Raw genomic sequence first — 16625 nt, forward strand, 5'->3', positions numbered from 1 at the left:
CACACTGAGACACTGGGACACAGAGAGATAGAGACAGCGCACTGAGACACTGAGAGATAGAGACAGCACACTGAGACACTGAGACACAGAGAGATAGAGACAGCACATTGAGACACTGAGACACAGAGAGATAGAGACAGCACACTGAGACACAGAGAGATAGAGAAAGCACACTGAGACACTGAGACACAGAGAGATAGAGACAGCACATTGAGACACTGAGACACAGAGAGATAGAGACAGCACACTGAGACACTGAGACACAGAGAGATAGAGACAGCACACTGAGACACAGAGAGATAGAGAAAGCACACTGAGACACTGAGACACAGAGAGATAGAGACAGCACATTGAGACACTGAGACACAGAGAGATAGAGACAGCACACTGAGACACTGAGACACAGAGAGATAGAGACAGCACACTGAGACACAGAGAGAGATCGAGAGAGATAGAGACAGCACACTGAGACACTGAGAGATAGAGACAGCACACTGAGACACTGAGAGAGATAGAGACAGCACACTGAGACACTGAGACACAGAGAGATAGAGACAGCACACTGAGACACTGAGACACAGAGAGATAGAGACAGCACACTGAGACACTGAGAGAGATAGAGACAGCACACTGAGACACTGAGAGAGATAGAGACAGCACACTGAGACACTGAGACACAGAGAGACAGAGACAGCACACTGAGACACTGAGAGATAGAGACAGCACACTGAGACACAGAGAGAGATCGAGAGAGATAGAGACAGCACACTGAGACACTGAGAGATAGAGACAGCACACTGAGACACTGAGAGAGATAGAGACAGCACACTGAGACACTGAGACACAGAGAGATAGAGACAGCACACTGAGACACTGAGACACAGAGAGATAGAGACAGCACACTGAGACACTGAGAGAGATAGAGACAGCACACTGAGACACTGAGACACAGAGAGACAGAGACAGCACACTGAGACACAGAGAGATAGAGACAGCACACTGAGACACTGAGAGATAGAGACAGCACATTGAGACACTGAGACACTGAGAGAGATAGAGACAGCACACTGAGACACCGAGACACAGAGAGATAGAGACAGCACACTGAGACACAGTGAGAGAGATAGAGACAGCACACTGAGACACAGAGAGAGAGAGACAGCACACTGAGACACAGAGAGATAGAGACAGCACACTGAGACACAGTGAGAGAGATAGAGACAGCACACTGAGACACTGGGACACAGAGAGATAGAGACAGCGCACTGAGACACTGAGAGATAGAGACAGCGCACTGAGACACAGTGAGAGAGATAGAGACAGCACACTGAGACACTGAGACACAGAGAGATAGAGACAGCACACTGAGACACAGAGAGATAGAGAAAGCACACTGAGACACAGACACAGAGAGAGATAGACACAGCACACTGAGACACAGAGAGATAGAGACAGCACACTGAGACACTGAGACAGAGAGAGAGATAGAGACAGCACACTGAGACACTGAGACACAGAGAGATAGAGACAACACACTGAGACACTGAGACACAGAGAGATAGAGACAACACACTGAGACACAGAGAGAGATTGAGACAGCACACTGAGACACAGAGAGATAGAGACAGCACACTGAGACACTGAGACACAGAGAGATAGAGACAACACACTGAGACACAGAGAGAGATTGAGACAGCACACTGAGGCACAGAGACACAGAGAGAGATAGAGACAGCACACTGAGACACTGAGACACAGAGAGATAGAGACAGCACACTGAGACACTGAGAGAGATAGAGACAGCACACTGAGACACAGAGAGAGATAGAGACAGCATACTGAGACATAACACCTCTGCTTTTGAACTCCATCCCTCTGTCAATGAAGGACAATATTCAATTTCCATTCCTCATTAACTGCTGCACCGAAAACCAACATTTTGCGATTCATGCGATGCCAGTGGACCCCAACGCCCATCCCTGGTACCTTCAGACCCGCCCCGGCCTCTACTTTTTGAAGCCAAAAGTGCGTACTGAATACGACTGCCTGGATCAGTTAGGAAGCATCCGCGAGGTGCAATTCGCATATTACGCTGCATCGGTTGTGGCAGTCATGAATCCTGCCAGTCCCGTCCACCTCTGCAGAGATTATAAGGTGACCATCAATCAAGTGTCCCACTAAGATCTTTACCTGGCGCCTAATATCGAGGACCTGTACGCTCGGCTCTGCGCATGGGGTAGCTTCACCAAGCTCGGCATGAACCACGCTTCTCTATAATTAGTTTTGGACCCTGCTTCAAGTAAATACAGGACCATCGACGCACATAACGGCTTGTACGAGTGCACCAGGCTGCCTTTCAGAGTCTCCTGAGCATGTGCCATGTTTCAGCGAGTGATGGAGAATATTCTCCGAGGGTTACTGCATGCAGCACTTGAGTCACCGGTTTGTCCAACTGGGAACACATGAAAAACCTGGAGGAATTTCTAAATCATTTTGAGGCAGTTGGGGTCCACCTAAGGCATAAAAGTATTTATTCAATGTGAAAGCGTTGGTGTATTTAGGCTACAGGGTGGACAGGAATGGTTTGTATCCAGTGAACAACAGGGTACGTGCATTCCGACAGGCCTCCATGCCAAAGCATCCTATGGATCGCCGCTCCTTCTTGGACCTCAAACTATTGTGGAATATTCATCCCAATTTTGGTGACGGTGTTGGCCCCCACTGCACCAAAGTTCAAAGTTGATTTTGGGACCATAACAGATGGTCTTTGACGAAGTGAAACTGCGGCTATCATCGTTGCATCTGCTCACTCATTTTGACCCGTCCAAGCCCTTGTTGTTAACCCGCGATGCCTCACCCTATGGCACCGGGGTGTTCTGGCACACAGGATGGATGACGGTATGGAGCGGCCCATTGCGTTTGCTTGACACACTAGCGGCGGCAGAGCAGAATTATGCACAGATCGAAAAAGAATGTTTGGTGTTGGTTTACGGGCTAAAAGGGATTTTAGCAGTATGTCTACGGACATACGCTCATGGCTTATACAGACCATTCTGTCCCTGTTGCTCAGAAGGGAAGGGGGGAAGAGGAGTAGAGCATTAGTCATTGGAGACTCCATAGTTAGGGGGATAGATAGGAGATTCTTTGGGAACGAGAGAGACTTGCGGTTGGTGTGTAGCCTCCCAGGTGCCTGGGTGCGTGATGTCTCGGATCGTGTTTTCGGGATCCTTAATGGGGAGGGGGAGCAGCCCCAAGTCGTGGTCTACATAGGTACCAACGACATAGGTAGGAAAGGGGATAGGGATGTAAGGCAGGAATTCAGGGAGCTAGGGTGGAAACTTAGATCTAGGACAAACAGAGTTATTATCTCTGGGTTGTTACCCGTGCCACGTGATAGCGAGATGAGGAATAGGGAGAGAGAGGAGTTGAACATGTGGCTACAGGGATGGTGCAGGAGGGAGGGTTTCAGATTTCTGGATAATTGGGGCTCATTCTGGGGTCAGTGGGACCTCTACAAACGGGATGGTCTACACCTGGACCAGAGGGCTACCAATATCCTGGGGGGGGAAATTTGCTAATGCTCTTCGGGAGGGTTTAAACTAGTTCAGCAGGGGCTTGGGAACCTGAATTATAGCTCCAGTATACAGGAGGTTGAAAGTAGTGAGGTCATGAGTAAGGTTTTAAAGTTGCAGGAGTGTACCGGCAGGCAGGAAGGTGGTTTAAAGTGTGTCTTGTTCAATGCCAGGAGCATCCGGAATAAGGTGGGTGAACTTGCGGCATGGGTTGGTACCTGGGACATCGATGTTGTGGCCATTTCGGAGACATGGATAGAGCAGGGACAGGAATGGTTGTTGCAGGTGCCGGGGTTTCGATATTTCAGTCAGCGCATGGAAGGTGGTAAAAGAGGGGGAGGGGTGGCATTGTTAGTCAAGGACAGTATTACGGTGGCAGAAAGGATGTTTGATGAGGACTCGTCTACTGAGGTAGTATGGGCTGAGGTTAGAAACAGGAAAGGAGAGGTCACCCTATTAGGGGTTTTCTATAGGCCTCCGAAATGTTCCAGAGATGTTTAGAAAAGGATTGCAAAGATGATTCTGGATAGGAGCGAAAGCAACAGGTTAGTTGTTATGGGGGACTTTAACTTTCCAAATATTGACTGGAAACGATATAGTTCGAGTACTTCAGATGGGTCCGTTTTTGTCCAATGTGTGCAGGAGGGTTTCCTGACACAGTATGTAGATAGGCCAACGAGAGTTGAGGCCATATTGGATTTGGTACTGGGTAATGAACCAGGACAGGTGTTAGATTTGGAGATAGGTGAGCACTTTGGCGATAGTGACCACAATTCGATTACGTTTACTTTAGTGATGGAAAGGGATAGGTATATACCGCAGGGCAAGAGTTATATCTGGGGGAAAGGCAATTATGATGCGATGAGGCAAGACTTAGGATGCATCGGATGGAGAGGAAAACTGCAGGGGATGGGCACAATGGAAATGTGGAGCTTGTTCAAGGAACAGCTACTGCGTGTCTTTGATAAGTATGCACCTGTCAGGCAGGGAGGAAGTGGTCGAGCAAGGGAACTGTGGTTTACTAAAGCAGTCAAAACACTTGTCAAGACGAAGAAGGAGGCTTATGTAAAGATGAGACACGAAGGTTCAGTTAGGGCTCTCGAGAGTTACAAGTTAGCTAGGAAGGACCTAAAGAGAGAGCTAAGAAGAGCCAGGAGGGGACATGAGAAGTCTTTGGCAGGTAGCATCAAGGATAACCCTAAAGCTTTCTATAAATATGTCAGGAATAAATGAATGACTCGGGTAAGAGTAGGGCCAGTCAAGGACAGTAGTGGGAAGTTGTGCTTGGAGTCCGAGGAGATAGGAGAGGTGCTAAATGAATATTTTTCGTCAGTATTCACACAGGAGAAAGACAATGTTGCCGAGGAGAATACTGAGATTCAGGCTACTAGACTAGAAGGGCTTGAGGTTCATAAGGAGGAGGTGTTAGCAATTCTGGAAAGTGTGAAAATAGATAAGTTCCCTGGGCCAGATGGGATTTATCCTAGGATTCTCTGGGAAGCTAGGGAGGAGAATGTTGAGCCTTTGGCTTTGATCTTTAAGTCATCTTTGTCAACAGGAATAGTGCCAGAAGACTGGAGGATAGCAAATGTTGTCCCCTTGTTCAAGAAGCGGAGTAGAGACAATCCCGGTAACTATAGACCAGTGAGCCTTACTTCTGTTGTGAGCAACATCTTGGAAAGGTTTATAAGAGATAGGATGTATAATCATCTGGAAGGGAATAATTTGATTAGAGATAGTCAACACGGTTTTGTGAAGGGTAGGTCGTGCCTCACAAATCTTATTGAGTTCTTTGAGATGGTGACCAAACAGGTGGATGAGGGTAAAGCAGTTGATGTGGTGTATATGGATTTCAGTAAAGCGTTTGATAAGGTTCCCTTATCGTGGTAGGCTACTGCAGAAAATACGGAGGCATGGGATTCAGGGTGATTTAGCAGTTTGGATCAGAAATTGGCCAGCTGGAAGAAGAAAAAGGGTGGTGGTTGATGGGAAATGTTCAAACTGTAGTCCAGTTACTAGTGGTGTACCACAAGGATCTGTTTTGGGGCCACTGCTGTTTGTCATTTTTTATAAATGACCTGGAGGAGGGCGTAGAAGGATGGGTGAGTAAATTTGCAGATGACACTAAAGTCGGTGGAGTTGTGGACAGTGTGGACGGATGTTACAAGTTACAGAGGGACATAGATAAGCTGCAGCACTGGGCTGAGAGGTGGCAAATGGAGTTTAATGCAGAAAAGTGTGAGGTGATTCATTTTGGAAGGAATAACAGGAAGACAGAGTACTGGGCTAATGGTAAGATTCTTGACAGTGTGGATGAGCAGAGAGCTCTCGGTGTCCATGTACATAGATCCTTGAAAGTTGCCACCCAGGTTGAGAGGGTTGTTAAGAAGGCGTACGGTGTGTTAGCTTTTATTGGTAGAGGGATTGAGTTTCGGAACCATGAGGTCATGTTGCAGCTGTACAAAACTCTGGTCTGGCCGCACTTGGAGTATTGCGTGCAATTCTGGTCGCCGCATTATAGGAAGGATGTGGAAGCATTGGAAAGGGTGCAGAGGAGATTTACCAGAATGTTGCCTGGTATGAAGAAAGGCTGAGGGACTTGAGGCTGTTTTCGTTAGCGAGAAGAAGGTTAAGAGGTGACTTAATTGAGGCATACAAGATGATCAGAGGATTGCATAGGGTGGACAGTGAGAGCCTTTTTCCTTGGATGGTGATGTCTAGCACGAGGGGACATAGCTTTAAATTGAGGGGAGATAGATACAAGACAGATGTCAGAGGTAGGTTCTTTACTCAGAGAGTAGTAAGAGCATGGAATGACCTGCCTGCAACAGTAGTGGACTCGCCAACACTAAGGGCATTCAAATTGTCATTGGATAGACATATGGACGATAAGGGAATAGTGTAGATGGGCTTTAGAGTGGTTTCACAGGTCGGCGCAACATCGAGGGCCAAAGAGCCTGTACTGCGCTGTAATGTCCTATGTTCTAAGGAGGATAGGACAGTCACCCCCATGGCGTCCGCCCGCATTCAGCTTTGGGCTCTACTGCTGGTGGCATATGAATATGTGATGGAACATCGCCACAACAACGATTCTACATGCGGACGTTCTGAGCTGCCTCCCGTTGCCCACCAGCTGCCTCCCATTGCCCACCAGCCGCCTCCCATTGCCCACCAGCCGCCTCCCATTGCCCACCAGCCGCCTCCCGTTGCCCACCAGCCGCCTCCCATTGCCCACCAGCACGCCATGCCCGCTGCACAAGATAATTGCGGCCCTACACATTACGGACTCTTTGCCAGTTACGTCGACCCAGGTGAATGTGAGGACACAAACCGACCCATTATTGGCCAGGGTCTGCCACATAGTGCTGTACGGTCCCAGCATCGCGCTCTCCCGAAGGATCTGCACGCCTTCACCATGAAGGTGGTGAAGTCAGCATGGTAGATGGCATCCTGCTGTGGAGCTCCCTGAGAATGACCAAGGAGCAATCCTGCGTGACCTCCACAGCGGACACCTGGGAGTCTCTAAAATGAAGATGTTGGCCGGTGCTATGTATGATGGCCCGGAATTGAGACTGCTATCGAAACTTTAGCGAAACAATGTACACCATGCCAGGAGCACAAGAAGCTCCTCCCTGCAGCTCCATTCCCCCCCATGGGAGTGGCCAGGCCAACCATGGTCCGGTCTCCACATTGATTTTGTGGGGCCTTTGTAAGGAGCAATGTATCTAATTATAGTGGACTGTAGCCATCTGGGATGGCCACTCACAACTAGGTACAGAGAAACTCGCAAAGCCTGGCGGGTAAAATGGACAAGCCAAGACTCAGGCAGGCTCAGAGCCTGAAATGCATATTTGCCAGCTAGAATTCCAGACGGCATCGAAACTCTGACCAATTAGCATTTTAATGGGGCCGATTAGCATTGATGACCCATCTTCACCAAAACAAAGGACTGGTACTCAAGCGACCGGTACAGTCCCAGACATTACGGTGCCACTCCCTGTTCAAGGGAAGCGTAAACAGCAGGGTCAGTGACCGCTTGGGACACTCCCAGCCATCCAGATCCCCGCCCACTTATTGGTTAGGAATCGAATGGAGTGATCAGGGATCACCCAATTAGTAAGGCCCAAACTGAAGGACCGCCCAAAATAGCGCGAAAACCCCTGAGTATAAGAAGAAGAGTTCGCCATATGTTCGTCCTCTCTTGGCCCTGGTACCCCGGTCACGGCCATCGGCAATTGCAGCAACACCAGAAGCAAGTCCAAGTTCAACGCCCGCTACCAGGCGGATGAGCCTAGCTGAGCAGCAGTTACTCCTTCAAAGAACAAAGAACAAAGAAAATTACAGCACAGGAACAGGCCCTTCCGCCCTCCCAACATGCGCCAATCCAGATCCTCTATCTAAACCTGTCGCCTATTTTCCAAGGATCTCCTTCCCTCTGTTCCCCGCCCGTTCATATATCTGTCTAGATGCATCTTAAATGATGCTATTGTGCCCGCCTCTACCACCTCCGCTGGCAAAGAGTTCCAGGCACCCACCACCCTCTGCGTAAAAAACTTTCCACGCACATCTCTCTTAAACTTTCCCCCTCTCACCTTGAAATCGTGACCCCTTGTAATTGACATCCTGACTCTTGGAAAAAGCTTGTTGCTATCCACCCTGTCCATACCTCTCATAATTTTGTAGACCTCAATCAGGTCCCCCTTCAGCCTCCGTCTTTCCAACGAAAACAATCCTAATCTACTCAACCTTTCTTCATAGCTAGCACCCTCCATACCAGGCAGCATCCAGGTGAACCTCCTCTGCACCCTCGCTAAAGCATCCACATCCTTCTGGTAACGTGGCGACCAGAACTGCACGCAGTATTCCAAATGTGGTCTCACCAAAGTCCTATACAACTGTAACATGACCTGCCGACTCTTGTACTCAATACCCCGTCCGATGAAGTTAAGCATGCCGTATGCCTTCTTGACCACTCTATCGACCTGCATTGCCACCTTCAGGGTACAATGGACCTGAACTCCCAGATCTCTCTGTACGTCAATTTTCCCCAGGACCCTTCCATTGACCATATAGTCCGCTCTTGAATTAGATCTTCCAAAATGCATCACCTTGCATTTGCCTGGATTGAACTCCATCTGCCATTTATCTGCCCAACCCTCCAATCTATCTATATTTTGCTGTATTCTCTGACAGTCCTCCTCGCTATCTGCAACTCCACCAATCTTAATATCATCTGCAAACTTGCTAATCAGACCACCTATACCTTCGTCCAGATCATTTATGTATACCACAAACAACAGTGGTCCGAGCATGGATCCCTGTGGAACACCACTAGTCACCTTTCTCCATTTTGAGACACTCCCTTCCACCACTACTCTCTGTCTCCTGTTGCCCAGCCAGTTCTTTATCCATCTAGCTAGTACACCCTGAACCCCATACGACTTCACTTTTTCCATCAACCTGCCATGGGAAACTTTATCAAACACCTTACTGAAGTCCATGCCTATGATATCTACAGCCCTTCCCTCATCAATTAACTTTGTCATTTCCTCAAAGAATTCTGTTAGGTTTGTAAGACATGACCTTCCCTGCACAAAACCATGCTCCCTATCACTGATAAGTCTATTTTCTTCCAAATGTGAACCCTATCCCTCAGTATCTTCTCCAACAGTTTGCCTACCACTAACGTCAAGCTCACAGTCTATAATTCCCTGGATTATCCCTGCTACCCTTCTTAAACAAAGGGACAACATTAGCAATTCTCCAGTCCTCCGGGACCTCACCCGTGCTCAAGGATGCTGCAAAGATATCTGTTAAGGCCCCAGCTATTTCATCCCTCACTTCCCTCAGTAACCTGGGATAGATCCCATCCGGACCCTTTTAGAATACCCAAAACTTCCCCCTTCCTTATGCCGACTTGACCTAGAGTATTTAAACATCCATCCCTAGCCTCAACATCCATCATGTCCCTCTCCTTGGTGAATACCGATGCAAAGTACTCATTAAGAATCTCACCCATTTCCTCTGACTCCACGCATAAATTCCCTCTTTTGTCTTTTAGTGGGCCAATTCTTTCTCTTGCTCCTTATATACGAATAAAAGGCTTTGGGATTTTTCTTAACCCTGTTAGCCAAAGATATGGACTCGATAGATCCAGAATCGAACAGCGGCCACTGTTCTCTGACCAAAGCCGGGTGCCCGAAGTTAAGTACAGGTTGTCATAGTCGATAAGTGTAGTTTAACTAGTAGTGTTTATGTTGCATGACTAATTGTGTGTAAATAAAGTACCCTTGACCTTGAACTAACTAACTGCTGTTTGGCCCTTTGATCGATAGCCGGTTGAACCTTGAGGTGGTATCATTTGATACCTGGCGACTCTAAGCATTAGAATACAGATAACATAGAAAGAAGGGCAAACTCCCTGATTGCCATAATTGGAACAGAGCCACAGCAAGGACAGAGTAAAACAATAAAAGAAGAAAAGACAACAGGATGCATATTGAAAATGGATGGATAGCCAGAGAATGACCACGACGACATCGAGAGCCACCACTGAGCTACTCAGGCAAACCTTTAGTGTTCATGGGCTACCCGCGGTTTCAGTGCCAGACAACGGCACCGCTTTTAAGAGTTCGGAATTTGCCGACTTTCTAAAACAGAACGGGGTCCGTCATGTACAGACTGCACCTTACCACCCGTCAGCCAATGGTTTGGCTGAATGGGCAGTGCAAACGCTTAAGCTCGGCATGTGGAAGCAGACCTCAGGTTCCCCGGAGACCCGTCTTACCCGTTTCCTTTTCTGCTACAGGTCCACACCAGACACCACCAAACACCGGAGTGGTGCCCAGAACTGTTAATGAGAGGTCAGCTGCACACCCGGTTGAGTTTCAGCCTGTCGGACATTTGTGACCAGCAGTAACAGGTTGAGACGTTACGGGCCAGACCCATCAAGGAGTTTTTAAGCGGGTGAAGCCATCTGTATCCGGACCTTCGTCGACAGGGCTTTGTGGATCCCAGGCACGGTAGTAAAGCATTCAGGGCCGGTCTCGTACTCTGTACAAATAAAAGGTAATCAATCAAACAGGCATGTGGACCACCTCCGCAGCCGAGCCTTGAAGGTCAACGAGGAGAGACCAAAGCCCCCATGGCCGGTTGTGCCCCTGCTCCGGAGCAGCCACTGGTGACACCAGGCGAAGCAGAGGAGCCCCTCGAGTCAGAGATGCGGGTGGTCGACTCACCCGACCCGGACTCCGACATGGCAACTTTGCCTACAGCGGTTCGAAAGGGGTCCAGTAGGGACCGCCAGGCCAAGCACAGCAGAACCGTCAGGCATTTAGCCCGGAAACGACGCTCCCAATTCCTTATACCCCTCCGGATCCAGAACAGTGTGGGCTGGGAGCAGGAGGCCCTTCGGGGAGGAGGAGGTGTAATATATATTTGAGGAGGTGTAATATATATTTGAGGAGGTGTAATACATATTTGAGGAGGTGTAATATATATTTGAGGAGGTGTAATATATATTTGAGGAGGCGTAATATATATTTGAGGAGGTGTAATACATATTTGAGGAGGTATAATACATATTTGAGGAGGTGTAATATATATTTGAGGAGGTATAATACATATTTGAGGAGGCGTAATATATATTTGAGGAGGCGTAATATATATTTGAGGAGGTGTAATACATATTTGAGGAGGTATAATACATATTTGAGGAGGTGTAATATATATTTGAGGAGGTGTAATATATATTTGAGTTTCTTACATTCATCGCTTCCGAGGGGTCGCTTGCCTCAGTTTAAAAAATCATTTAGAGTACCCAATTAATTTTTTCCCATTAAGGGACAATTTAGCTTGGCCAATCCACCTAGCCTGCACATCTTTGGGTTGTGGGGGTGAGACCCACGCAAACACGGGGAGAATGTGAAAACTCCACACGGACAGAGACCCATAGCCGGGATCGAACCTGGGACCTCAGCGCCGTGAGGCAGCAGGCTAACAACTGTGCCATTGTGCTGCCCATGCTTGCCTCAGTTAACATGAGCTCCCATGTATGAGACTGTTTTAATACAATCCCACACAGCCAACCTCTACCACAAAGGCAGAGAAAGATGTCAAGGGATTTCACAGATTGAAAAGAGAGTTTGTGAAAGGGGAAAGTGTGTCATTCACAGACACTCCACCAGAGAGCAGCAGACACCAGCACTGAGAAAGAATAGCTCCAAACATCAAGGCCTCGTCATAAGGAGCTGTTAATGATGCTGATTGATGAGCTTAATAAGAGGAAAATCCTCCCAGCACTGTGCAACAACACAGTGAAGGCAAATGAACCTTCTAGTGGGAGCTTTACTCTGTATCTAACCCCGTTCTGTACCTGTCCTGGGAGTGTTTGATGGGGACAGTGTAGAGGGAGCTTTACTCTGTATCTAACCCCGTGCTGTACCTGTCCTGGGAATATTTATTGGGACAGTGTAGAGAGAGCTTTACTCTGAATCTAATCCTGTGCTGTACCTGTCCTGAGAATGTTTGATGGGTCACTGTAGAGGGAGCTTTACTCTGTATCTAACCCCGTGTAGCACCTGTCCTGGGAGTGTTTGATGGGGACAGTGTAGAGGAAGTTTTACTCTGTATCTAACCCCGTGCTGTACCTGTCCTGGGAGTGTTTGATGGGGACAGTGTAGATGGAGCTTTACTCTGTATCTAACCCCATGCTGTACCTGTCCTGGGAGCGTTTGATGGGGACAGTGTAGAGGGAGCTTTATTCTGTATCTAACCCCATGCTGTACCTGTCCTGGGTGTGTTTGATGGGGACAGTGTAGAAGAATCTTTACTCTGCATCTAACCCCGTGCTGTACCTATCCTGGGAGTGTTTGATGGGGACAGTGTAGAGGGAGCTTTACTCTGCACCTAACCCCGTGCTGTCCTGTCCTGGGAGTGTTTGATGGGGACAGTGTAGAGGAAGTTTTACTCTGTATCTAACCCCGTGCTGTACCTGTCCTGGGAGTGTTTGATGGGGACAGTGTAGATGGAGCTTTACTCTGTATCTAACCCCATGCTGTACCTGTCCTGGGAGCGTTTGATGGGGACAGTGTAGAGGGAGCTTTATTTTGTATCTAACCCCATGCTGTACCTGTCCTGGGTGTGTTTGATGGGGACAGTGTAGAAGAATCTTTACTCTGCATCTAACCCCGTGCTGTACCTATCCTGGGAGTGTTTGATGGGGACAGTGTAGAGGGAGCTTTACTCTGCACCTAACCCCGTGCTGTACCTGTCCTGGGAGTGTTTGATGGGGACAGTGTAGAGGGAGCTTTACTCTGCACCTAACCCCGTGCTGTACCTGTCCTGGGAGTGTTTGATGGGGACAGTGTAGAGGGAGCTTTACTCTGTATCTAACCCCGTGCTGTACCTGTCCTGGGAGTGTTTGATGGGGACAGTGTAAATTGAACTTCATTAGACTGGATATAAACTAGTTGAAGCTCCCAATGAGATTTCAGATGGATTCAGTGGTTTCAGTCTCTGTATGAATATATGAGACGTGTTTAGAAGTTTGGGAGTGTTTGTGTTCACACAGATTAAGCCTCCACCTGTACATTTTTGCTTAGAAAGTGCCGGAACAATAAATGAGCTAAATATGGATGTGAACTGAAATAACTGTGTCTCTGTTGTTTAATTTTTGCAGACTCCACTTTTTGGAGGAAGTGAGTGCACATTTTTCAAATGGCTGTTTCAGAAACATTTCCTTTGACTGTACATCGTGAGCTCAGATGACAAAAGAGGAACTCAGTGCTTATTCCAATACCAGGGGGAGGACTGATGTCAGACTGCTAAATAAAAATCGAAAGAGGAAAAGGGGAAGAAAGGAAGATAGGGAAAGAATCCAAAAAGGACTAACTGTTACACATCTTTCAGAGGAACATAGCAAGGAGTAGACCATTCAGCCTCTCGAGTCTGCTCCCCCATTAAATTAGATCATAGCTGATCTTCCCCAGAACACCATTTTTCCACATGGTCATCATATCCCTTCCTTGGTGTTTTTATTATCTTGAAACCTATCAATCTGAATCTTGAATAAACACAACGACTGAGTTTCCACAGATCCCAAGGATAGAGAATTCCAAAGGTTCACCAACCTCTGGAGTGAAGAAGTTCCTCCTCATCTCAGGCCTACATGGCCTAGCCCTTATTCTGAGACTGTGTACCCTGGTTCTAGATTCACCAGCCAGGGGAATCATTCTTCCTGCATCTACCCTTTTGAAGGGTAGAAATTTGTAGGTTCCATTTAGGACACCTCTCATTCTTCTAAACTCCAGAGATTACAGGTCCTGACCCCTCAGTCTCTCCTCATGGGACTATTCTGCGAACCCAGGAATCAGTCTGGTGAACCTTCGCAGCACTCTCTCTATGGCAAGTTTTTCTCTTCTTAGATAGAGACCAAAACTGTACACATATTCCAGATGTGGTCTCACCAAGGTTCTGTACAATTGCAGCAAGCTATCTTTACTCCTGTAAACAAATCTTCTTGCAATAAAAGCCAATGTTCCATTTGTCTTCCTAATTGCTTGCTGTACCTGTATGTTAGCTTTATAGTGACTCATGGAGAAGGACTCCCAGTTTCCTTTGAACATCAACACTTTCCAGTCTCTCCCCATTACAGAAAAACTCTGCATTTCTGTTTTCCTACCAAAGTGATACCTTCACATTTTTCCCAAGTTATACTCCATCTGTCATGTTCTTGCCCACTCACTTAGTCTGTCTAAATAAATCCCTTTGAAGCCTCTTTGCCTCATCTTCATATCTCACAATCTTACCCAGTTTTGTGTCATCAACAAACTTGGAAAATTACATTCAATCCCCACATCCAAATCATTGATATAGATTATGAAATGCTGGGGCCCCAAGCACGAATCCTTGCAATACCCAACTAGACACAGCCTGCAAAAGTAAGGATGACCTGTTCATCTTACTCTTTGTTTTCTGTCTATTAACCAATCCTCAGTCCATGTCAGTATATTAACCCAATCCTATGTGCTCTCATTTTATTTACTTACCTCATATTTGGGACCTTATCGTAGGCCTTCTGGAAGTCCAATTACACCACATCCACATGTTCTCCTTTGGCTATTTTACAAGTAGCATTCCCAATAAACTTTTCCCAAACATGATTTCCTTTAATAAGTCCATGTTAACTCTGCCCAATCATAATATTTTTATAAGTGTCCTGTTATTACCTCCTTTATAATAGATTCTAACATTTTCCCCACTGCTGATGTCAAACTGTAGTTCTCCGTTTTCACTCTCCCTCCATCATTAAATAGTGGAGGAACATTTGCTAGTTTCTATCTTGCAGGTACCTTCCCAGAACATGCCAAACTTTGGAAGATAAATCACCAATACATCTACTATCTCTATAGCTACCTTCTACAAAACTCTGGGATGCACCTCGCAGGTTTGGGGGATTTGTGAACTATATATCGAATTAATCTTTCAATTACTGCCTCATTCAGTTCCTAGTATTTCTGGGAGATTTTCTGTATCTTCCTCCATGAAGACAAATACGGAGCGAATCTACCGGCCATGCTGCACCCCAAAAAGCAGCGGAAAATGACGGGAGACCCTGCTCCCGGGATCTACCCAGCTCGCCACACCTCACGAGATCTAATGCGACCTCGTAAGATGTCACAATGTGAAACCTGCCCATTGTGGATGGATAACCTTTTTGCAAATCTGCATATTAGAGCGTGACCGCTAATCTCACTCTAATACACAGTTCCCTGATGTAACCAAGGTGTTGGGATCTATCCCCTTCGCCTCGGAGACCTTGGGTGAGCAACGTTCAGTACTGGTTTCCACAAATGGGAACAGATGGAACGGCACACGTGGGGGTCTCCCAAGAGATTGGAGGCCCCCAAGCGCATTCCCTTTGGGCAGGGTGGTGCCCTGGTACTGTTGGTGCTTTTCGGGCACCCTGGCATTGCTAGCCTGGCACTGCCACCTGGGTGCCAGCCTGTCCTGCCAAGGGGTTCAGGTGGCAATTCCAGCTGGCAGAGGAACTGTCAGGATGCCAGGCTGGCACTGTCAAAGTGCCAAGCTGGCATATCTGCATGATAGTGATTGGGCAGGGGGTACCCTGCAGGGGGTACCCTGGGATCCGGGAACCCCTTTACAGTGAGTTGGGGCTTGGGGAGGGGGGGTTCGGGAGTCACGTCAGAGGCTCAAAATTCCCTGCACTGAAGTGTTTCAGTGAGTGGGGCTCTTCAATGCAGCAAGCGGGTTTAAGTGCGGCCTGGGCCGCACGTTCCCCGCTGAGGCCCCGTATATAACCAGGGTCACGTTAGATAGAATCTGCTACGAGCGCAGGGAAGCACGCAGCTAAACGTGTTTGTTATGGGACACAGCTCCCATTTGGTTCAATCGCCACCTCCTATCCGTTAGAAGTTGTCCTGTCTCTGTTTGTCATGGAACCTTGTCCTTACTGAACCTTTCCTTTTCACAGACTTAAATAAGCTTTTATTGCCTACCTTTATGTTTCTTGCTAGCTCAGGATTATTCTCTTTTCCTTTCTGTTATCAATTTCTTGGCTTCCCCCTTGCCGGATTCTAAATTGTTCCCAATCCTCGTGTTTATCACTTTTTTTGGTGACCTTATAAACCACTTCCTTTGATTGGATGCAATCTGAAGCTTATTTTGCTCGCAACAGTAGATTCTTCTTTCCTATTAGGTTTTGTGTCTTTGGGGAATGTATATTTGTTGCAGACCATGTAATACTTCTTTAAATATTGTCAATTGTTTGAATTAGTTTTCCAATCCACCATAGCTTACTTGCTCCTGATATGAACATTTTGGGCGGGATTCTCCGACCCCCCGCCGAGCCGGAGAATCCCCGCTGGGCGGCGTGAATCCCGCCCCACCGCTCCAACGCTGGCTACCGTATTCTCTGGCGTCGATTTTCGGGCGGGGGCAGTGATCACGCCACACCGGTCGGGGGCCGTTAGCAGCGCACTCCCCCCACCCCCCCCCCCCCCCCCCCCCCGGCAATTCTCCGGGCCCCGATGG

The sequence above is a fragment of the Scyliorhinus torazame genome, chromosome 10, assembly GCF_047496885.1.
Source record: "Scyliorhinus torazame isolate Kashiwa2021f chromosome 10, sScyTor2.1, whole genome shotgun sequence".
Taxonomy (NCBI): domain Eukaryota; kingdom Metazoa; phylum Chordata; class Chondrichthyes; order Carcharhiniformes; family Scyliorhinidae; genus Scyliorhinus; species Scyliorhinus torazame.